The sequence below is a fragment of the Sebastes fasciatus genome, chromosome 11 (assembly GCF_043250625.1).
Source record: "Sebastes fasciatus isolate fSebFas1 chromosome 11, fSebFas1.pri, whole genome shotgun sequence".
Taxonomy (NCBI): domain Eukaryota; kingdom Metazoa; phylum Chordata; class Actinopteri; order Perciformes; family Sebastidae; genus Sebastes; species Sebastes fasciatus.
Genome location: NC_133805.1, coordinates 30,724,463 through 30,745,048, shown reverse-complemented (window position 1 = coordinate 30,745,048; position 20,586 = coordinate 30,724,463). Strand labels below are relative to the sequence as shown.

The 20,586-nt window shown below is 47.8% G+C and overlaps 36 non-coding genes across 36 annotated transcripts; all 36 read left to right on the top strand.

The window, feature by feature from the left end:
* Positions 1–29: 29 nt before the first annotated feature.
* trnaa-ugc (transfer RNA alanine (anticodon UGC)) lies at positions 30–101 on the top strand. The gene has a single exon. It is a non-coding gene; the product is annotated as a tRNA-Ala (tRNA).
* Positions 102–402: 301 nt separating this feature from the next.
* trnad-guc (transfer RNA aspartic acid (anticodon GUC)) lies at positions 403–474 on the top strand. The gene has a single exon. It is a non-coding gene; the product is annotated as a tRNA-Asp (tRNA).
* Positions 475–984: 510 nt separating this feature from the next.
* Positions 985–1,066, top strand: trnas-aga (transfer RNA serine (anticodon AGA)). The gene has a single exon. It is a non-coding gene; the product is annotated as a tRNA-Ser (tRNA).
* A 294-nt stretch (positions 1,067–1,360) lies between these two features.
* On the top strand, positions 1,361–1,432 carry trnag-ucc (transfer RNA glycine (anticodon UCC)). Its single transcript has one exon. It is a non-coding gene; the product is annotated as a tRNA-Gly (tRNA).
* A 902-nt stretch (positions 1,433–2,334) lies between these two features.
* Positions 2,335–2,406, top strand: trnaa-ugc (transfer RNA alanine (anticodon UGC)). Its single transcript has one exon. It is a non-coding gene; the product is annotated as a tRNA-Ala (tRNA).
* A 301-nt stretch (positions 2,407–2,707) lies between these two features.
* trnad-guc (transfer RNA aspartic acid (anticodon GUC)) lies at positions 2,708–2,779 on the top strand. Its single transcript has one exon. It is a non-coding gene; the product is annotated as a tRNA-Asp (tRNA).
* Positions 2,780–3,289: 510 nt separating this feature from the next.
* On the top strand, positions 3,290–3,371 carry trnas-aga (transfer RNA serine (anticodon AGA)). Its single transcript has one exon. It is a non-coding gene; the product is annotated as a tRNA-Ser (tRNA).
* Positions 3,372–3,665: 294 nt separating this feature from the next.
* On the top strand, positions 3,666–3,737 carry trnag-ucc (transfer RNA glycine (anticodon UCC)). Its single transcript has one exon. It is a non-coding gene; the product is annotated as a tRNA-Gly (tRNA).
* Positions 3,738–4,639: 902 nt separating this feature from the next.
* trnaa-ugc (transfer RNA alanine (anticodon UGC)) lies at positions 4,640–4,711 on the top strand. The gene has a single exon. It is a non-coding gene; the product is annotated as a tRNA-Ala (tRNA).
* Positions 4,712–5,012: 301 nt separating this feature from the next.
* On the top strand, positions 5,013–5,084 carry trnad-guc (transfer RNA aspartic acid (anticodon GUC)). The gene has a single exon. It is a non-coding gene; the product is annotated as a tRNA-Asp (tRNA).
* A 492-nt stretch (positions 5,085–5,576) lies between these two features.
* Positions 5,577–5,658, top strand: trnas-aga (transfer RNA serine (anticodon AGA)). The gene has a single exon. It is a non-coding gene; the product is annotated as a tRNA-Ser (tRNA).
* A 294-nt stretch (positions 5,659–5,952) lies between these two features.
* trnag-ucc (transfer RNA glycine (anticodon UCC)) lies at positions 5,953–6,024 on the top strand. The gene has a single exon. It is a non-coding gene; the product is annotated as a tRNA-Gly (tRNA).
* Positions 6,025–6,926: 902 nt separating this feature from the next.
* Positions 6,927–6,998, top strand: trnaa-ugc (transfer RNA alanine (anticodon UGC)). Its single transcript has one exon. It is a non-coding gene; the product is annotated as a tRNA-Ala (tRNA).
* A 301-nt stretch (positions 6,999–7,299) lies between these two features.
* trnad-guc (transfer RNA aspartic acid (anticodon GUC)) lies at positions 7,300–7,371 on the top strand. The gene has a single exon. It is a non-coding gene; the product is annotated as a tRNA-Asp (tRNA).
* Positions 7,372–7,881: 510 nt separating this feature from the next.
* On the top strand, positions 7,882–7,963 carry trnas-aga (transfer RNA serine (anticodon AGA)). The gene has a single exon. It is a non-coding gene; the product is annotated as a tRNA-Ser (tRNA).
* Positions 7,964–8,257: 294 nt separating this feature from the next.
* trnag-ucc (transfer RNA glycine (anticodon UCC)) lies at positions 8,258–8,329 on the top strand. The gene has a single exon. It is a non-coding gene; the product is annotated as a tRNA-Gly (tRNA).
* Positions 8,330–9,231: 902 nt separating this feature from the next.
* trnaa-ugc (transfer RNA alanine (anticodon UGC)) lies at positions 9,232–9,303 on the top strand. The gene has a single exon. It is a non-coding gene; the product is annotated as a tRNA-Ala (tRNA).
* Positions 9,304–9,604: 301 nt separating this feature from the next.
* Positions 9,605–9,676, top strand: trnad-guc (transfer RNA aspartic acid (anticodon GUC)). Its single transcript has one exon. It is a non-coding gene; the product is annotated as a tRNA-Asp (tRNA).
* A 510-nt stretch (positions 9,677–10,186) lies between these two features.
* trnas-aga (transfer RNA serine (anticodon AGA)) lies at positions 10,187–10,268 on the top strand. Its single transcript has one exon. It is a non-coding gene; the product is annotated as a tRNA-Ser (tRNA).
* A 294-nt stretch (positions 10,269–10,562) lies between these two features.
* trnag-ucc (transfer RNA glycine (anticodon UCC)) lies at positions 10,563–10,634 on the top strand. The gene has a single exon. It is a non-coding gene; the product is annotated as a tRNA-Gly (tRNA).
* A 902-nt stretch (positions 10,635–11,536) lies between these two features.
* trnaa-ugc (transfer RNA alanine (anticodon UGC)) lies at positions 11,537–11,608 on the top strand. The gene has a single exon. It is a non-coding gene; the product is annotated as a tRNA-Ala (tRNA).
* A 301-nt stretch (positions 11,609–11,909) lies between these two features.
* Positions 11,910–11,981, top strand: trnad-guc (transfer RNA aspartic acid (anticodon GUC)). Its single transcript has one exon. It is a non-coding gene; the product is annotated as a tRNA-Asp (tRNA).
* Positions 11,982–12,473: 492 nt separating this feature from the next.
* trnas-aga (transfer RNA serine (anticodon AGA)) lies at positions 12,474–12,555 on the top strand. Its single transcript has one exon. It is a non-coding gene; the product is annotated as a tRNA-Ser (tRNA).
* Positions 12,556–12,849: 294 nt separating this feature from the next.
* trnag-ucc (transfer RNA glycine (anticodon UCC)) lies at positions 12,850–12,921 on the top strand. Its single transcript has one exon. It is a non-coding gene; the product is annotated as a tRNA-Gly (tRNA).
* A 902-nt stretch (positions 12,922–13,823) lies between these two features.
* On the top strand, positions 13,824–13,895 carry trnaa-ugc (transfer RNA alanine (anticodon UGC)). Its single transcript has one exon. It is a non-coding gene; the product is annotated as a tRNA-Ala (tRNA).
* A 301-nt stretch (positions 13,896–14,196) lies between these two features.
* Positions 14,197–14,268, top strand: trnad-guc (transfer RNA aspartic acid (anticodon GUC)). The gene has a single exon. It is a non-coding gene; the product is annotated as a tRNA-Asp (tRNA).
* A 492-nt stretch (positions 14,269–14,760) lies between these two features.
* On the top strand, positions 14,761–14,842 carry trnas-aga (transfer RNA serine (anticodon AGA)). The gene has a single exon. It is a non-coding gene; the product is annotated as a tRNA-Ser (tRNA).
* A 294-nt stretch (positions 14,843–15,136) lies between these two features.
* Positions 15,137–15,208, top strand: trnag-ucc (transfer RNA glycine (anticodon UCC)). Its single transcript has one exon. It is a non-coding gene; the product is annotated as a tRNA-Gly (tRNA).
* A 902-nt stretch (positions 15,209–16,110) lies between these two features.
* Positions 16,111–16,182, top strand: trnaa-ugc (transfer RNA alanine (anticodon UGC)). The gene has a single exon. It is a non-coding gene; the product is annotated as a tRNA-Ala (tRNA).
* Positions 16,183–16,567: 385 nt separating this feature from the next.
* On the top strand, positions 16,568–16,639 carry trnad-guc (transfer RNA aspartic acid (anticodon GUC)). The gene has a single exon. It is a non-coding gene; the product is annotated as a tRNA-Asp (tRNA).
* A 492-nt stretch (positions 16,640–17,131) lies between these two features.
* trnas-aga (transfer RNA serine (anticodon AGA)) lies at positions 17,132–17,213 on the top strand. The gene has a single exon. It is a non-coding gene; the product is annotated as a tRNA-Ser (tRNA).
* A 294-nt stretch (positions 17,214–17,507) lies between these two features.
* Positions 17,508–17,579, top strand: trnag-ucc (transfer RNA glycine (anticodon UCC)). Its single transcript has one exon. It is a non-coding gene; the product is annotated as a tRNA-Gly (tRNA).
* Positions 17,580–18,481: 902 nt separating this feature from the next.
* trnaa-ugc (transfer RNA alanine (anticodon UGC)) lies at positions 18,482–18,553 on the top strand. Its single transcript has one exon. It is a non-coding gene; the product is annotated as a tRNA-Ala (tRNA).
* A 301-nt stretch (positions 18,554–18,854) lies between these two features.
* trnad-guc (transfer RNA aspartic acid (anticodon GUC)) lies at positions 18,855–18,926 on the top strand. Its single transcript has one exon. It is a non-coding gene; the product is annotated as a tRNA-Asp (tRNA).
* Positions 18,927–19,418: 492 nt separating this feature from the next.
* On the top strand, positions 19,419–19,500 carry trnas-aga (transfer RNA serine (anticodon AGA)). Its single transcript has one exon. It is a non-coding gene; the product is annotated as a tRNA-Ser (tRNA).
* A 294-nt stretch (positions 19,501–19,794) lies between these two features.
* trnag-ucc (transfer RNA glycine (anticodon UCC)) lies at positions 19,795–19,866 on the top strand. Its single transcript has one exon. It is a non-coding gene; the product is annotated as a tRNA-Gly (tRNA).
* Positions 19,867–20,586: the final 720 nt, after the last annotated feature.

Below are 20,586 nucleotides of genomic sequence, written 5' to 3'. Positions count from 1 at the left end.
TAAATTGTCAAACATTCCCAAAAACCACGGGGGATGTAGCTCAGTGGTAGAGCGCATGCTTTGCATGTATGAGGCCCCGGGTTCAATCCCTGGCATCTCCAATAGCTATTATGACCACAATAAAAGGGAGACTCTTGGGGAGTAGGGCATGTCAGTATGTAGATAGCTATGTTCACACTACAAGACTTTCAAAGTCATCCCATATCTATACTGCCAAACTTGCTGTTTTGACATGCAGTAAGTTCCTACTGTGACCCCAGATTTCCCCTCAACCCGTGTCTTGCGCTCTCATTGGCTGTAGCTTCTGGCAGGAGTCCCCGACGGGTCTAGATATTTAGCATGCTAGATATCTGGAATGTGTCTGCGAGGCATCGGCAGTCCTCTCGGCAGTCCTCTCGGCAGTCCTCGTTAGTATAGTGGACAGTATCTCCGCTTGTCACGCGGAAGACCGGGGTTCGATTCCCCGACGGGGAGGCTAGCGTCTTCTACCAGCTGCTTATTATTCACCAAGAAAGACAAAAGTTGTTACTTCACAGCAGAATGGAGAATTCACAATTAGTCCATGAAATGTGATATTCATACCATATGTTGATTTCCGGGAGGCTACGGAGAAGGACTTTCCTTTGGCATCGTGGAAGTTCTGGCAAACTGTTAGACGACTCAGAAAAGGAGAGCAGGGTTTGGCTCAGGCTTCGTTCAGCAGGGGAGGAGAACTGCTGACCCTGACTGAGGATATTGTCGAGCGGCGGAAAGGGGAGCGGAAAATCAGGGCCAAATTTGTGCAGTGCGAACCAGCTACAAGGAGAACTGAAAAGATCAAGCACTGATAGCGCAAAGCAAAGAATGCACCGACTATCACAAAGGCAAGAAAAGCAAGTGGACGTTTAACTGAACAAGTACGTTACATTGATATGCCCTGTTCTTCTCAGCAATTGGGAAAGTTCAGGACATTTTTGCAAATTGGTATTAACCGTTGTTTTACAGGTTGTCGTGGCCGAGTGGTTAAGGCGATGGACTAGAAATCCATTGGGGTCTCCCCGCGCAGGTTCGAATCCTGCCGACAACGAAAGACACTTTTCGGCAGCGGGAGCCCACCAATGATACTTGGTTACTTGGAAACTAGGTGCAACTTAGAAAAAAACATCAGTAACAAAGTGATTCTGTGACAGTAATTGTTGATTGAGTAGACTAGATTGTGTGTGGGCCTTAAGATTGGCCTTCAATCAAATCCAATTTTGATACAATATCAAAAATAAGTAAGTAGAGGTGACACTACCATGCATTTTTTAAATGCAGGGCTCGCTTCAGTCTCGATGCCCAGAAAAATTGGCGAATTTGGCGGGAAGACCTTCTTTGCGAAGCGATGGTGGTATAGTGGTGAGCATAGCTGCCTTCCAAGCAGTTGACCTGGGTTCGATTCCCAGCCATCGCAGTCCTTCTCTTCTTCCACTGACAGTATACTGTTGTTTGGTATTGTTGTTAGAAAGTAAGCAGTAAAGCTGGGGACACACCAAGCCGACATCAAAAATCCAGCGGCAACGAAAGCCGCCTGTTGCGTCGCCTCGCGTCACCTTTGTTTTGGCCGACGAGTTGCACTTGAACACACCGCAAAGACTACAGCCGACGGCCAGTTAGGACGTACGTTCTGTGCCTGCCTGAGATGAAATAACTCTTCCTACCAGCAGGTCGCGGTAGTGTGTGCTTGTCATTCAAAAAGGGAAACCGGAAGACCGAGGACGGCGGATATACAAGCCTTTATTATGATACGGACATAAAATAAAGCAGTTGCCGACCACATAGCTTTACTCCGGATGGCCATGTCGTTGTGAAAATATCCGTGTATTGGAATGATCAGGTGAGATCAAGAAGAAAAATGGGAAGAGCCCTCTGTGTTTTTCCTCTGGACTTTCCTCGTTGGCTTGCTTTCCCTCACGTCCTTTTCTCTTCTAGTGCACTGATTTGTTTAAGCTGAACCAAAGGCTGAACTGCCAATGAGAGTGATTTCTCTCACCGACGGGCGGCACCACCGATTCAACTAGACTAGAGTCGACTAGAGTGTGCGGGACACACCGGAAAAAACAGTCCGACGGACGCTCATCGCCGGCCGGCCGACGGCTCGGTGTGCCAGGGCCTTAAGGCAGCATATGTCCTACTTTTCCACTGCGATTGCTGGTATAGTCGTGCAAGCACTCTACCCGGTTTGATTTAAGGCCATCGCAGTTGCATTTCGCAGGTTTTAAAGCAACGTACCAGATTAACCGTAAGTGTTTTAGTCAGATTTCTTCTTTTATTCAGGTGTCTGGAATAAATTGTCAAACATTCCCAAAAACCACGGGGGATGTAGCTCAGTGGTAGAGCGCATGCTTTGCATGTATGAGGCCCCGGGTTCAATCCCTGGCATCTCCAATAGCTATTATGACCACAATAAAAGGGAGACTCTTGGGGAGTAGGGCATGTCAGTATGTAGATAGCTATGTTCACACTACAAGACTTTCAAAGTCATCCCATATCTATACTGCCAAACTTGCTGTTTTGACATGCAGTAAGTTCCTACTGTGACCCCAGATTTCCCCTCAACCCGTGTCTTGCGCTCTCATTGGCTGTAGCTTCTGGCAGGAGTCCCCGACGGGTCTAGATATTTAGCATGCTAGATATCTGGAATGTGTCTGCGAGGCATCGGCAGTCCTCTCGGCAGTCCTCTCGGCAGTCCTCGTTAGTATAGTGGACAGTATCTCCGCTTGTCACGCGGAAGACCGGGGTTCGATTCCCCGACGGGGAGGCTAGCGTCTTCTACCAGCTGCTTATTATTCACCAAGAAAGACAAAAGTTGTTACTTCACAGCAGAATGGAGAATTCACAATTAGTCCATGAAATGTGATATTCATACCATATGTTGATTTCCGGGAGGCTACGGAGAAGGACTTTCCTTTGGCATCGTGGAAGTTCTGGCAAACTGTTAGACGACTCAGAAAAGGAGAGCAGGGTTTGGCTCAGGCTTCGTTCAGCAGGGGAGGAGAACTGCTGACCCTGACTGAGGATATTGTCGAGCGGCGGAAAGGGGAGCGGAAAATCAGGGCCAAATTTGTGCAGTGCGAACCAGCTACAAGGAGAACTGAAAAGATCAAGCACTGATAGCGCAAAGCAAAGAATGCACCGACTATCACAAAGGCAAGAAAAGCAAGTGGACGTTTAACTGAACAAGTACGTTACATTGATATGCCCTGTTCTTCTCAGCAATTGGGAAAGTTCAGGACATTTTTGCAAATTGGTATTAACCGTTGTTTTACAGGTTGTCGTGGCCGAGTGGTTAAGGCGATGGACTAGAAATCCATTGGGGTCTCCCCGCGCAGGTTCGAATCCTGCCGACAACGAAAGACACTTTTCGGCAGCGGGAGCCCACCAATGATACTTGGTTACTTGGAAACTAGGTGCAACTTAGAAAAAAACATCAGTAACAAAGTGATTCTGTGACAGTAATTGTTGATTGAGTAGACTAGATTGTGTGTGGGCCTTAAGATTGGCCTTCAATCAAATCCAATTTTGATACAATATCAAAAATAAGTAAGTAGAGGTGACACTACCATGCATTTTTTAAATGCAGGGCTCGCTTCAGTCTCGATGCCCAGAAAAATTGGCGAATTTGGCGGGAAGACCTTCTTTGCGAAGCGATGGTGGTATAGTGGTGAGCATAGCTGCCTTCCAAGCAGTTGACCTGGGTTCGATTCCCAGCCATCGCAGTCCTTCTCTTCTTCCACTGACAGTATACTGTTGTTTGGTATTGTTGTTAGAAAGTAAGCAGTAAAGCTGGGGACACACCAAGCCGACATCAAAAATCCAGCGGCAACGAAAGCCGCCTGTTGCGTCGCCTCGCGTCACCTTTGTTTTGGCCGACGAGTTGCACTTGAACACACCGCAAAGACTACAGCCGACGGCCAGTTAGCACGTACGTTCTGTGCCTGCCTGAGATGAAATAACTCTTCCTACCAGCAGGTCGCGGTAGTGTGTGCTTGTCATTCAAAAAGGGAAACCGGAAGACCGAGGACGGCGGATATACAAGCCTTTATTATGATACGGACATAAAATAAAGCAGTTGCCGACCACATAGCTTTACTCCGGATGGCCATGTCGTTGTGAAAATATCCGTGTATTGGAATGATCAGGTGAGATCAAGAAGAAAAATGGGAAGAGCCCTCTGTGTTTTTCCTCTGGACTTTCCTCGTTGGCTTGCTTTCCCTCACGTCCTTTTCTCTTCTAGTGCACTGATTTGTTTAAGCTGAACCAAAGGCTGAACTGCCAATGAGAGTGATTTCTCTCACCGACGGGCGGCACCACCGATTCAACTAGACTAGAGTCGACTAGAGTGTGCGGGACACACCGGAAAAAACAGTCCGACGGACGCTCATCGCCGGCCGGCCGACGGCTCGGTGTGCCAGGGCCTTAAGGCAGCATATGTCCTACTTTTCCACTGCGATTGCTGGTATAGTCGTGCAAGCACTCTACCCGGTTTGATTTAAGGCCATCGCAGTTGCATTTCGCAGGTTTTAAAGCAACGTACCAGATTAACCGTAAGTGTTTTAGTCAGATTTCTTCTTTTATTCAGGTGTCTGGAATAAATTGTCAAACATTCCCAAAAACCACGGGGGATGTAGCTCAGTGGTAGAGCGCATGCTTTGCATGTATGAGGCCCCGGGTTCAATCCCTGGCATCTCCAATAGCTATTATGACCACAATAAAAGGGAGACTCTTGGGGAGTAGGGCATGTCAGTATGTAGATAGCTATGTTCACACTACAAGACTTTCAAAGTCATCCCATATCTATACTGCCAAACTTGCTGTTTTGACATGCAGTAAGTTCCTACTGTGACCCCAGATTTCCCCTCAACCCGTGTCTTGCGCTCTCATTGGCTGTAGCTTCTGGCAGGAGTCCCCGACGGGTCTAGATATTTAGCATGCTAGATATCTGGAATGTGTCTGCGAGGCATCGGCAGTCCTCTCAGCAGTCCTCTCGGCAGTCCTCGTTAGTATAGTGGACAGTATCTCCGCTTGTCACGCGGAAGACCGGGGTTCGATTCCCCGACGGGGAGGCTAGCGTCTTCTACCAGCTGCTTATTATTCACCAAGAAAGACAAAAGTTGTTACTTCACAGCAGAATGGAGAATTCACAATTAGTCCATGAAATGTGATATTCATACCATATGTTGATTTCCGGGAGGCTACGGAGAAGGACTTTCCTTTGGCATCGTGGAAGTTCTGGCAAACTGTTAGACGACTCAGAAAAGGAGAGCAGGGTTTGGCTCAGGCTTCGTTCAGCAGGGGAGGAGAACTGCTGACCCTGACTGAGGATATCGTCGAGCGGCGGAAAGGGGAGCGGAAAAACAGGTCCCCAGCTACAAGGAGAACTGAAAAGATCAAGCACTGATAGCGCAAAGCAAAGAATGCACCGACTATCACAAAGGCAAGAAAAGCAAGTGGACGTTTAACTGAACAAGTACGTTACATTGATATGCCCTGTTCTTCTCAGCAATTGGGAAAGTTCAGGACATTTTTGCAAATTGGTATTAACCGTTGTTTTACAGGTTGTCGTGGCCGAGTGGTTAAGGCGATGGACTAGAAATCCATTGGGGTCTCCCCGCGCAGGTTCGAATCCTGCCGACAACGAAAGACACTTTTCGGCAGCGGGAGCCCACCAATGATACTTGGTTACTTGGAAACTAGGTGCAACTTAGAAAAAAACATCAGTAACAAAGTGATTCTGTGACAGTAATTGTTGATTGAGTAGACTAGATTGTGTGTGGGCCTTAAGATTGGCCTTCAATCAAATCCAATTTTGATACAATATCAAAAATAAGTAAGTAGAGGTGACACTACCATGCATTTTTTAAATGCAGGGCTCGCTTCAGTCTCGATGCCCAGAAAAATTGGCGAATTTGGCGGGAAGACCTTCTTTGCGAAGCGATGGTGGTATAGTGGTGAGCATAGCTGCCTTCCAAGCAGTTGACCTGGGTTCGATTCCCAGCCATCGCAGTCCTTCTCTTCTTCCACTGACAGTATACTGTTGTTTGGTATTGTTGTTAGAAAGTAAGCAGTAAAGCTGGGGACACACCAAGCCGACATCAAAAATCCAGCGGCAACGAAAGCCGCCTGTTGCGTCGCCTCGCGTCACCTTTGTTTTGGCCGACGAGTTGCACTTGAACACACCGCAAAGACTACAGCCGACGGCCAGTTAGGACGTACGTTCTGTGCCTGCCTGAGATGAAATAACTCTTCCTACCAGCAGGTCGCGGTAGTGTGTGCTTGTCATTCAAAAAGGGAAACCGGAAGACCGAGGACGGCGGATATACAAGCCTTTATTATGATACGGACATAAAATAAAGCAGTTGCCGACCACATAGCTTTACTCCGGATGGCCATGTCGTTGTGAAAATATCCGTGTATTGGAATGATCAGGTGAGATCAAGAAGAAAAATGGGAAGAGCCCTCTGTGTTTTTCCTCTGGACTTTCCTCGTTGGCTTGCTTTCCCTCACGTCCTTTTCTCTTCTAGTGCACTGATTTGTTTAAGCTGAACCAAAGGCTGAACTGCCAATGAGAGTGATTTCTCTCACCGACGGGCGGCACCACCGATTCAACTAGACTAGAGTCGACTAGAGTGTGCGGGACACACCGGAAAAAACAGTCCGACGGACGCTCATCGCCGGCCGGCCGACGGCTCGGTGTGCCAGGGCCTTAAGGCAGCATATGTCCTACTTTTCCACTGCGATTGCTGGTATAGTCGTGCAAGCACTCTACCCGGTTTGATTTAAGGCCATCGCAGTTGCATTTCGCAGGTTTTAAAGCAACGTACCAGATTAACCGTAAGTGTTTTAGTCAGATTTCTTCTTTTATTCAGGTGTCTGGAATAAATTGTCAAACATTCCCAAAAACCACGGGGGATGTAGCTCAGTGGTAGAGCGCATGCTTTGCATGTATGAGGCCCCGGGTTCAATCCCTGGCATCTCCAATAGCTATTATGACCACAATAAAAGGGAGACTCTTGGGGAGTAGGGCATGTCAGTATGTAGATAGCTATGTTCACACTACAAGACTTTCAAAGTCATCCCATATCTATACTGCCAAACTTGCTGTTTTGACATGCAGTAAGTTCCTACTGTGACCCCAGATTTCCCCTCAACCCGTGTCTTGCGCTCTCATTGGCTGTAGCTTCTGGCAGGAGTCCCCGACGGGTCTAGATATTTAGCATGCTAGATATCTGGAATGTGTCTGCGAGGCATCGGCAGTCCTCTCGGCAGTCCTCTCGGCAGTCCTCGTTAGTATAGTGGACAGTATCTCCGCTTGTCACGCGGAAGACCGGGGTTCGATTCCCCGACGGGGAGGCTAGCGTCTTCTACCAGCTGCTTATTATTCACCAAGAAAGACAAAAGTTGTTACTTCACAGCAGAATGGAGAATTCACAATTAGTCCATGAAATGTGATATTCATACCATATGTTGATTTCCGGGAGGCTACGGAGAAGGACTTTCCTTTGGCATCGTGGAAGTTCTGGCAAACTGTTAGACGACTCAGAAAAGGAGAGCAGGGTTTGGCTCAGGCTTCGTTCAGCAGGGGAGGAGAACTGCTGACCCTGACTGAGGATATTGTCGAGCGGCGGAAAGGGGAGCGGAAAATCAGGGCCAAATTTGTGCAGTGCGAACCAGCTACAAGGAGAACTGAAAAGATCAAGCACTGATAGCGCAAAGCAAAGAATGCACCGACTATCACAAAGGCAAGAAAAGCAAGTGGACGTTTAACTGAACAAGTACGTTACATTGATATGCCCTGTTCTTCTCAGCAATTGGGAAAGTTCAGGACATTTTTGCAAATTGGTATTAACCGTTGTTTTACAGGTTGTCGTGGCCGAGTGGTTAAGGCGATGGACTAGAAATCCATTGGGGTCTCCCCGCGCAGGTTCGAATCCTGCCGACAACGAAAGACACTTTTCGGCAGCGGGAGCCCACCAATGATACTTGGTTACTTGGAAACTAGGTGCAACTTAGAAAAAAACATCAGTAACAAAGTGATTCTGTGACAGTAATTGTTGATTGAGTAGACTAGATTGTGTGTGGGCCTTAAGATTGGCCTTCAATCAAATCCAATTTTGATACAATATCAAAAATAAGTAAGTAGAGGTGACACTACCATGCATTTTTTAAATGCAGGGCTCGCTTCAGTCTCGATGCCCAGAAAAATTGGCGAATTTGGCGGGAAGACCTTCTTTGCGAAGCGATGGTGGTATAGTGGTGAGCATAGCTGCCTTCCAAGCAGTTGACCTGGGTTCGATTCCCAGCCATCGCAGTCCTTCTCTTCTTCCACTGACAGTATACTGTTGTTTGGTATTGTTGTTAGAAAGTAAGCAGTAAAGCTGGGGACACACCAAGCCGACATCAAAAATCCAGCGGCAACGAAAGCCGCCTGTTGCGTCGCCTCGCGTCACCTTTGTTTTGGCCGACGAGTTGCACTTGAACACACCGCAAAGACTACAGCCGACGGCCAGTTAGGACGTACGTTCTGTGCCTGCCTGAGATGAAATAACTCTTCCTACCAGCAGGTCGCGGTAGTGTGTGCTTGTCATTCAAAAAGGGAAACCGGAAGACCGAGGACGGCGGATATACAAGCCTTTATTATGATACGGACATAAAATAAAGCAGTTGCCGACCACATAGCTTTACTCCGGATGGCCATGTCGTTGTGAAAATATCCGTGTATTGGAATGATCAGGTGAGATCAAGAAGAAAAATGGGAAGAGCCCTCTGTGTTTTTCCTCTGGACTTTCCTCGTTGGCTTGCTTTCCCTCACGTCCTTTTCTCTTCTAGTGCACTGATTTGTTTAAGCTGAACCAAAGGCTGAACTGCCAATGAGAGTGATTTCTCTCACCGACGGGCGGCACCACCGATTCAACTAGACTAGAGTCGACTAGAGTGTGCGGGACACACCGGAAAAAACAGTCCGACGGACGCTCATCGCCGGCCGGCCGACGGCTCGGTGTGCCAGGGCCTTAAGGCAGCATATGTCCTACTTTTCCACTGCGATTGCTGGTATAGTCGTGCAAGCACTCTACCCGGTTTGATTTAAGGCCATCGCAGTTGCATTTCGCAGGTTTTAAAGCAACGTACCAGATTAACCGTAAGTGTTTTAGTCAGATTTCTTCTTTTATTCAGGTGTCTGGAATAAATTGTCAAACATTCCCAAAAACCACGGGGGATGTAGCTCAGTGGTAGAGCGCATGCTTTGCATGTATGAGGCCCCGGGTTCAATCCCTGGCATCTCCAATAGCTATTATGACCACAATAAAAGGGAGACTCTTGGGGAGTAGGGCATGTCAGTATGTAGATAGCTATGTTCACACTACAAGACTTTCAAAGTCATCCCATATCTATACTGCCAAACTTGCTGTTTTGACATGCAGTAAGTTCCTACTGTGACCCCAGATTTCCCCTCAACCCGTGTCTTGCGCTCTCATTGGCTGTAGCTTCTGGCAGGAGTCCCCGACGGGTCTAGATATTTAGCATGCTAGATATCTGGAATGTGTCTGCGAGGCATCGGCAGTCCTCTCGGCAGTCCTCTCGGCAGTCCTCGTTAGTATAGTGGACAGTATCTCCGCTTGTCACGCGGAAGACCGGGGTTCGATTCCCCGACGGGGAGGCTAGCGTCTTCTACCAGCTGCTTATTATTCACCAAGAAAGACAAAAGTTGTTACTTCACAGCAGAATGGAGAATTCACAATTAGTCCATGAAATGTGATATTCATACCATATGTTGATTTCCGGGAGGCTACGGAGAAGGACTTTCCTTTGGCATCGTGGAAGTTCTGGCAAACTGTTAGACGACTCAGAAAAGGAGAGCAGGGTTTGGCTCAGGCTTCGTTCAGCAGGGGAGGAGAACTGCTGACCCTGACTGAGGATATTGTCGAGCGGCGGAAAGGGGAGCGGAAAATCAGGGCCAAATTTGTGCAGTGCGAACCAGCTACAAGGAGAACTGAAAAGATCAAGCACTGATAGCGCAAAGCAAAGAATGCACCGACTATCACAAAGGCAAGAAAAGCAAGTGGACGTTTAACTGAACAAGTACGTTACATTGATATGCCCTGTTCTTCTCAGCAATTGGGAAAGTTCAGGACATTTTTGCAAATTGGTATTAACCGTTGTTTTACAGGTTGTCGTGGCCGAGTGGTTAAGGCGATGGACTAGAAATCCATTGGGGTCTCCCCGCGCAGGTTCGAATCCTGCCGACAACGAAAGACACTTTTCGGCAGCGGGAGCCCACCAATGATACTTGGTTACTTGGAAACTAGGTGCAACTTAGAAAAAAACATCAGTAACAAAGTGATTCTGTGACAGTAATTGTTGATTGAGTAGACTAGATTGTGTGTGGGCCTTAAGATTGGCCTTCAATCAAATCCAATTTTGATACAATATCAAAAATAAGTAAGTAGAGGTGACACTACCATGCATTTTTTAAATGCAGGGCTCGCTTCAGTCTCGATGCCCAGAAAAATTGGCGAATTTGGCGGGAAGACCTTCTTTGCGAAGCGATGGTGGTATAGTGGTGAGCATAGCTGCCTTCCAAGCAGTTGACCTGGGTTCGATTCCCAGCCATCGCAGTCCTTCTCTTCTTCCACTGACAGTATACTGTTGTTTGGTATTGTTGTTAGAAAGTAAGCAGTAAAGCTGGGGACACACCAAGCCGACATCAAAAATCCAGCGGCAACGAAAGCCGCCTGTTGCGTCGCCTCGCGTCACCTTTGTTTTGGCCGACGAGTTGCACTTGAACACACCGCAAAGACTACAGCCGACGGCCAGTTAGCACGTACGTTCTGTGCCTGCCTGAGATGAAATAACTCTTCCTACCAGCAGGTCGCGGTAGTGTGTGCTTGTCATTCAAAAAGGGAAACCGGAAGACCGAGGACGGCGGATATACAAGCCTTTATTATGATACGGACATAAAATAAAGCAGTTGCCGACCACATAGCTTTACTCCGGATGGCCATGTCGTTGTGAAAATATCCGTGTATTGGAATGATCAGGTGAGATCAAGAAGAAAAATGGGAAGAGCCCTCTGTGTTTTTCCTCTGGACTTTCCTCGTTGGCTTGCTTTCCCTCACGTCCTTTTCTCTTCTAGTGCACTGATTTGTTTAAGCTGAACCAAAGGCTGAACTGCCAATGAGAGTGATTTCTCTCACCGACGGGCGGCACCACCGATTCAACTAGACTAGAGTCGACTAGAGTGTGCGGGACACACCGGAAAAAACAGTCCGACGGACGCTCATCGCCGGCCGGCCGACGGCTCGGTGTGCCAGGGCCTTAAGGCAGCATATGTCCTACTTTTCCACTGCGATTGCTGGTATAGTCGTGCAAGCACTCTACCCGGTTTGATTTAAGGCCATCGCAGTTGCATTTCGCAGGTTTTAAAGCAACGTACCAGATTAACCGTAAGTGTTTTAGTCAGATTTCTTCTTTTATTCAGGTGTCTGGAATAAATTGTCAAACATTCCCAAAAACCACGGGGGATGTAGCTCAGTGGTAGAGCGCATGCTTTGCATGTATGAGGCCCCGGGTTCAATCCCTGGCATCTCCAATAGCTATTATGACCACAATAAAAGGGAGACTCTTGGGGAGTAGGGCATGTCAGTATGTAGATAGCTATGTTCACACTACAAGACTTTCAAAGTCATCCCATATCTATACTGCCAAACTTGCTGTTTTGACATGCAGTAAGTTCCTACTGTGACCCCAGATTTCCCCTCAACCCGTGTCTTGCGCTCTCATTGGCTGTAGCTTCTGGCAGGAGTCCCCGACGGGTCTAGATATTTAGCATGCTAGATATCTGGAATGTGTCTGCGAGGCATCGGCAGTCCTCTCGGCAGTCCTCTCGGCAGTCCTCGTTAGTATAGTGGACAGTATCTCCGCTTGTCACGCGGAAGACCGGGGTTCGATTCCCCGACGGGGAGGCTAGCGTCTTCTACCAGCTGCTTATTATTCACCAAGAAAGACAAAAGTTGTTACTTCACAGCAGAATGGAGAATTCACAATTAGTCCATGAAATGTGATATTCATACCATATGTTGATTTCCGGGAGGCTACGGAGAAGGACTTTCCTTTGGCATCGTGGAAGTTCTGGCAAACTGTTAGACGACTCAGAAAAGGAGAGCAGGGTTTGGCTCAGGCTTCGTTCAGCAGGGGAGGAGAACTGCTGACCCTGACTGAGGATATCGTCGAGCGGCGGAAAGGGGAGCGGAAAAACAGGTCCCCAGCTACAAGGAGAACTGAAAAGATCAAGCACTGATAGCGCAAAGCAAAGAATGCACCGACTATCACAAAGGCAAGAAAAGCAAGTGGACGTTTAACTGAACAAGTACGTTACATTGATATGCCCTGTTCTTCTCAGCAATTGGGAAAGTTCAGGACATTTTTGCAAATTGGTATTAACCGTTGTTTTACAGGTTGTCGTGGCCGAGTGGTTAAGGCGATGGACTAGAAATCCATTGGGGTCTCCCCGCGCAGGTTCGAATCCTGCCGACAACGAAAGACACTTTTCGGCAGCGGGAGCCCACCAATGATACTTGGTTACTTGGAAACTAGGTGCAACTTAGAAAAAAACATCAGTAACAAAGTGATTCTGTGACAGTAATTGTTGATTGAGTAGACTAGATTGTGTGTGGGCCTTAAGATTGGCCTTCAATCAAATCCAATTTTGATACAATATCAAAAATAAGTAAGTAGAGGTGACACTACCATGCATTTTTTAAATGCAGGGCTCGCTTCAGTCTCGATGCCCAGAAAAATTGGCGAATTTGGCGGGAAGACCTTCTTTGCGAAGCGATGGTGGTATAGTGGTGAGCATAGCTGCCTTCCAAGCAGTTGACCTGGGTTCGATTCCCAGCCATCGCAGTCCTTCTCTTCTTCCACTGACAGTATACTGTTGTTTGGTATTGTTGTTAGAAAGTAAGCAGTAAAGCTGGGGACACACCAAGCCGACATCAAAAATCCAGCGGCAACGAAAGCCGCCTGTTGCGTCGCCTCGCGTCACCTTTGTTTTGGCCGACGAGTTGCACTTGAACACACCGCAAAGACTACAGCCGACGGCCAGTTAGGACGTACGTTCTGTGCCTGCCTGAGATGAAATAACTCTTCCTACCAGCAGGTCGCGGTAGTGTGTGCTTGTCATTCAAAAAGGGAAACCGGAAGACCGAGGACGGCGGATATACAAGCCTTTATTATGATACGGACATAAAATAAAGCAGTTGCCGACCACATAGCTTTACTCCGGATGGCCATGTCGTTGTGAAAATATCCGTGTATTGGAATGATCAGGTGAGATCAAGAAGAAAAATGGGAAGAGCCCTCTGTGTTTTTCCTCTGGACTTTCCTCGTTGGCTTGCTTTCCCTCACGTCCTTTTCTCTTCTAGTGCACTGATTTGTTTAAGCTGAACCAAAGGCTGAACTGCCAATGAGAGTGATTTCTCTCACCGACGGGCGGCACCACCGATTCAACTAGACTAGAGTCGACTAGAGTGTGCGGGACACACCGGAAAAAACAGTCCGACGGACGCTCATCGCCGGCCGGCCGACGGCTCGGTGTGCCAGGGCCTTAAGGCAGCATATGTCCTACTTTTCCACTGCGATTGCTGGTATAGTCGTGCAAGCACTCTACCCGGTTTGATTTAAGGCCATCGCAGTTGCATTTCGCAGGTTTTAAAGCAACGTACCAGATTAACCGTAAGTGTTTTAGTCAGATTTCTTCTTTTATTCAGGTGTCTGGAATAAATTGTCAAACATTCCCAAAAACCACGGGGGATGTAGCTCAGTGGTAGAGCGCATGCTTTGCATGTATGAGGCCCCGGGTTCAATCCCTGGCATCTCCAATAGCTATTATGACCACAATAAAAGGGAGACTCTTGGGGAGTAGGGCATGTCAGTATGTAGATAGCTATGTTCACACTACAAGACTTTCAAAGTCATCCCATATCTATACTGCCAAACTTGCTGTTTTGACATGCAGTAAGTTCCTACTGTGACCCCAGATTTCCCCTCAACCCGTGTCTTGCGCTCTCATTGGCTGTAGCTTCTGGCAGGAGTCCCCGACGGGTCTAGATATTTAGCATGCTAGATATCTGGAATGTGTCTGCGAGGCATCGGCAGTCCTCTCGGCAGTCCTCTCGGCAGTCCTCGTTAGTATAGTGGACAGTATCTCCGCTTGTCACGCGGAAGACCGGGGTTCGATTCCCCGACGGGGAGGCTAGCGTCTTCTACCAGCTGCTTATTATTCACCAAGAAAGACAAAAGTTGTTACTTCACAGCAGAATGGAGAATTCACAATTAGTCCATGAAATGTGATATTCATACCATATGTTGATTTCCGGGAGGCTACGGAGAAGGACTTTCCTTTGGCATCGTGGAAGTTCTGGCAAACTGTTAGACGACTCAGAAAAGGAGAGCAGGGTTTGGCTCAGGCTTCGTTCAGCAGGGGAGGAGAACTGCTGACCCTGACTGAGGATATCGTCGAGCGGCGGAAAGGGGAGCGGAAAAACAGGTCCCCAGCTACAAGGAGAACTGAAAAGATCAAGCACTGATAGCGCAAAGCAAAGAATGCACCGACTATCACAAAGGCAAGAAAAGCAAGTGGACGTTTAACTGAACAAGTACGTTACATTGATATGCCCTGTTCTTCTCAGCAATTGGGAAAGTTCAGGACATTTTTGCAAATTGGTATTAACCGTTGTTTTACAGGTTGTCGTGGCCGAGTGGTTAAGGCGATGGACTAGAAATCCATTGGGGTCTCCCCGCGCAGGTTCGAATCCTGCCGACAACGAAAGACACTTTTCGGCAGCGGGAGCCCACCAATGATACTTGGTTACTTGGAAACTAGGTGCAACTTAGAAAAAAACATCAGTAACAAAGTGATTCTGTGACAGTAATTGTTGATTGAGTAGACTAGATTGTGTGTGGGCCTTAAGATTGGCCTTCAATCAAATCCAATTTTGATACAATATCAAAAATAAGTAAGTAGAGGTGACAGTCCCATGCATTTTTTAAATGCAGGGCTCGCTTCAGTCTCGATGCCCAGAAAAATTGGCGAATTTGGCGGGAAGACCTTCTTCGCGAAGCGATGGTGGTATAGTGGTGAGCATAGCTGCCTTCCAAGCAGTTGACCTGGGTTCGATTCCCAGCCATCGCAGTCCTTCTCTTCTTCCACTGACAGTATACTGTTGTTTGGTATTGTTGTTAGAAAGTAAGCAGTAAAGCTGGGGACACACCAAGCCGACATCAAAAATCCAGCGGCAACGAAAGCCGCCTGTTGCGTCGCCTCGCGTCACCTTTGTTTTGGCCGACGAGTTGCACTTGAACACACCGCAAAGACTACAGCCGACGGCCAGTTAGCACGTACGTTCTGTGCCTGCCTGAGATGAAATAACTCTTCCTACCAGCAGGTCGCGGTAGTGTGTGCTTGTCATTCAAAAAGGGAAACCGGAAGACCGAGGACGGCGGATATACAAGCCTTTATTATGATACGGACATAAAATAAAGCAGTTGCCGACCACATAGCTTTACTCCGGATGGCCATGTCGTTGTGAAAATATCCGTGTATTGGAATGATCAGGTGAGATCAAGAAGAAAAATGGGAAGAGCCCTCTGTGTTTTTCCTCTGGACTTTCCTCGTTGGCTTGCTTTCCCTCACGTCCTTTTCTCTTCTAGTGCACTGATTTGTTTAAGCTGAACCAAAGGCTGAACTGCCAATGAGAGTGATTTCTCTCACCGACGGGCGGCACCACCGATTCAACTAGACTAGAGTCGACTAGAGTGTGCGGGACACACCGGAAAAAACAGTCCGACGGACGCTCATCGCCGGCCGGCCGACGGCTCAGTGTGCCAGGGCCTTAAGGCAGCATATGTCCTACTTTTCCACTGCGATTGCTGGTATAGTCGTGCAAGCACTCTACCCGGTTTGATTTAAGGCCATCGCAGTTGCATTTCGCAGGTTTTAAAGCAACGTACCAGATTAACCGTAAGTGTTTTAGTCAGATTTCTTCTTTTATTCAGGTGTCTGGAATAAATTGTCAAACATTCCCAAAAACCACGGGGGATGTAGCTCAGTGGTAGAGCGCATGCTTTGCATGTATGAGGCCCCGGGTTCAATCCCTGGCATCTCCAATAGCTATTATGACCACAATAAAAGGGAGACTCTTGGGGAGTAGGGCATGTCAGTATGTAGATAGCTATGTTCACACTATAAGACTTTCAAAGTCATCCCATATCTATACTGCCAAACTTGCTGTTTTGACATGCAGTAAGTTCCTACTGTGACCCCAGATTTCCCCTCAACCCGTGTCTTGCGCTCTCATTGGCTGTAGCTTCTGGCAGGAGTCCCCGACGGGTCTAGATATTTAGCATTCTAGATATCTGGAATGTGTCTGCGAGGCATCGGCAAGCCTCTCGGCAAGCCTCTCGGCAAGCCTCTCGGCAAGCCTCTCGGCAGTCCTCTCCGCAGTCCTCTCGGCAGTCCTCTCCGCAGTCCTCTCGGCAGTCCTCTCGGCAGTCCTCGTTAGTATAGTGGACAGTATCTCCGCTTGTCACGCGGAAGACCGGGGTTCGATTCCCCGACGGGGAGGCTAGCGTCTTCTACCAGCTGCTTATTATTCACCAAGAAAGACAAAAGTTGTTACTTCACAGCAGAATGGAGAATTCACAATTAGTCCATGAAATGTGATATTCATACCATATGTTGATTTCCGGGAGGCTACGGAGAAGGACTTTCCTTTGGCATCGTGGAAGTTCTGGCAAACTGTTAGACGACTCAGAAAAGGAGAGCAGGGTTTGGCTCAGGCTTCGTTCAGCAGGGGAGGAGAACTGCTGACCCTGACTGAGGATATCGTCGAGCGGCGGAAAGGGGAGCGGAAAAACAGGTCCCCAGCTACAAGGAGAACTGAAAAGATCAAGCACTGATAGCGCAAAGCAAAGAATGCACCGACTATCACAAAGGCAAGAAAAGCAAGTGGACGTTTAACTGAACAAGTACGTTACATTGATATGCCCTGTTCTTCTCAGCAATTGGGAAAGTTCAGGACATTTTTGCAAATTGGTATTAACCGTTGTTTTACAGGTTGTCGTGGCCGAGTGGTTAAGGCGATGGACTAGAAATCCATTGGGGTCTCCCCGCGCAGGTTCGAATCCTGCCGACAACGAAAGACACTTTTCGGCAGCGGGAGCCCACCAATGATACTTGGTTACTTGGAAACTAGGTGCAACTTAGAAAAAAACATCAGTAACAAAGTGATTCTGTGACAGTAATTGTTGATTGAGTAGACTAGATTGTGTGTGGGCCTTAAGATTGGCCTTCAATCAAATCCAATTTTGATACAATATCAAAAATAAGTAAGTAGAGGTGACACTACCATGCATTTTTTAAATGCAGGGCTCGCTTCAGTCTCGATGCCCAGAAAAATTGGCGAATTTGGCGGGAAGACCTTCTTTGCGAAGCGATGGTGGTATAGTGGTGAGCATAGCTGCCTTCCAAGCAGTTGACCTGGGTTCGATTCCCAGCCATCGCAGTCCTTCTCTTCTTCCACTGACAGTATACTGTTGTTTGGTATTGTTGTTAGAAAGTAAGCAGTAAAGCTGGGGACACACCAAGCCGACATCAAAAATCCAGCGGCAACGAAAGCCGCCTGTTGCGTCGCCTCGCGTCACCTTTGTTTTGGCCGACGAGTTGCACTTGAACACACCGCAAAGACTACAGCCGACGGCCAGTTAGCACGTACGTTCTGTGCCTGCCTGAGATGAAATAACTCTTCCTACCAGCAGGTCGCGGTAGTGTGTGCTTGTCATTCAAAAAGGGAAACCGGAAGACCGAGGACGGCGGATATACAAGCCTTTATTATGATACGGACATAAAATAAAGCAGTTGCCGACCACATAGCTTTACTCCGGATGGCCATGTCGTTGTGAAAATATCCGTGTATTGGAATGATCAGGTGAGATCAAGAAGAAAAATGGGAAGAGCCCTCTGTGTTTTTCCTCTGGACTTTCCTCGTTGGCTTGCTTTCCCTCACGTCCTTTTCTCTTCTAGTGCACTGATTTGTTTAAGCTGAACCAAAGGCTGAACTGCCAATGAGAGTGATTTCTCTCACCGACGGGCGGCACCACCGATTCAACTAGACTAGAGTCGACTAGAGTGTGCGGGACACACCGGAAAAAACAGTCCGACGGACGCTCATCGCCGGCCGGCCGACGGCTCGGTGTGCCAGGGCCTTAAGGCAGCATATGTCCTACTTTTCCACTGCGATTGCTGGTATAGTCGTGCAAGCACTCTACCCGGTTTGATTTAAGGCCATCGCAGTTGCATTTCGCAGGTTTTAAAGCAACGTACCAGATTAACCGTAAGTGTTTTAGTCAGATTTCTTCTTTTATTCAGGTGTCTGGAATAAATTGTCAAACATTCCCAAAAACCACGGGGGATGTAGCTCAGTGGTAGAGCGCATGCTTTGCATGTATGAGGCCCCGGGTTCAATCCCTGGCATCTCCAATAGCTATTATGACCACAATAAAAGGGAGACTCTTGGGGAGTAGGGCATGTCAGTATGTAGATAGCTATGTTCACACTACAAGACTTTCAAAGTCATCCCATATCTATACTGCCAAACTTGCTGTTTTGACATGCAGTAAGTTCCTACTGTGACCCCAGATTTCCCCTCAACCCGTGTCTTGCGCTCTCATTGGCTGTAGCTTCTGGCAGGAGTCCCCGACGGGTCTAGATATTTAGCATGCTAGATATCTGGAATGTGTCTGCGAGGCATCGGCAGTCCTCTCGGCAGTCCTCTCGGCAGTCCTCGTTAGTATAGTGGACAGTATCTCCGCTTGTCACGCGGAAGACCGGGGTTCGATTCCCCGACGGGGAGGCTAGCGTCTTCTACCAGCTGCTTATTATTCACCAAGAAAGACAAAAGTTGTTACTTCACAGCAGAATGGAGAATTCACAATTAGTCCATGAAATGTGATATTCATACCATATGTTGATTTCCGGGAGGCTACGGAGAAGGACTTTCCTTTGGCATCGTGGAAGTTCTGGCAAACTGTTAGACGACTCAGAAAAGGAGAGCAGGGTTTGGCTCAGGCTTCGTTCAGCAGGGGAGGAGAACTGCTGACCCTGACTGAGGATATCGTCGAGCGGCGGAAAGGGGAGCGGAAAAACAGGTCCCCAGCTACAAGGAGAACTGAAAAGATCAAGCACTGATAGCGCAAAGCAAAGAATGCACCGACTATCACAAAGGCAAGAAAAGCAAGTGGACGTTTAACTGAACAAGTACGTTACATTGATATGCCCTGTTCTTCTCAGCAATTGGGAAAGTTCAGGACATTTTTGCAAATTGGTATTAACCGTTGTTTTACAGGTTGTCGTGGCCGAGTGGTTAAGGCGATGGACTAGAAATCCATTGGGGTCTCCCCGCGCAGGTTCGAATCCTGCCGACAACGAAAGACACTTTTCGGCAGCGGGAGCCCACCAATGATACTTGGTTACTTGGAAACTAGGTGCAACTTAGAAAAAAACATCAGTAACAAAGTGATTCTGTGACAGTAATTGTTGATTGAGTAGACTAGATTGTGTGTGGGCCTTAAGATTGGCCTTCAATCAAATCCAATTTTGATACAATATCAAAAATAAGTAAGTAGAGGTGACACTACCATGCATTTTTTAAATGCAGGGCTCGCTTCAGTCTCGATGCCCAGAAAAATTGGCGAATTTGGCGGGAAGACCTTCTTTGCGAAGCGATGGTGGTATAGTGGTGAGCATAGCTGCCTTCCAAGCAGTTGACCTGGGTTCGATTCCCAGCCATCGCAGTCCTTCTCTTCTTCCACTGACAGTATACTGTTGTTTGGTATTGTTGTTAGAAAGTAAGCAGTAAAGCTGGGGACACACCAAGCCGACATCAAAAATCCAGCGGCAACGAAAGCCGCCTGTTGCGTCGCCTCGCGTCACCTTTGTTTTGGCCGACGAGTTGCACTTGAACACACCGCAAAGACTACAGCCGACGGCCAGTTAGCACGTACGTTCTGTGCCTGCCTGAGATGAAATAACTCTTCCTACCAGCAGGTCGCGGTAGTGTGTGCTTGTCATTCAAAAAGGGAAACCGGAAGACCGAGGACGGCGGATATACAAGCCTTTATTATGATACGGACATAAAATAAAGCAGTTGCCGACCACATAGCTTTACTCCGGATGGCCATGTCGTTGTGAAAATATCCGTGTATTGGAATGATCAGGTGAGATCAAGAAGAAAAATGGGAAGAGCCCTCTGTGTTTTTCCTCTGGACTTTCCTCGTTGGCTTGCTTTCCCTCACGTCCTTTTCTCTTCTAGTGCACTGATTTGTTTAAGCTGAACCAAAGGCTGAACTGCCAATGAGAGTGATTTCTCTCACCGACGGGCGGCACCACCGATTCAACTAGACTAGAGTCGACTAGAGTGTGCGGGACACACCGGAAAAAACAGTCCGACGGACGCTCATCGCCGGCCGGCCGACGGCTCGGTGTGCCAGGGCCTTAAGGCAGCATATGTCCTA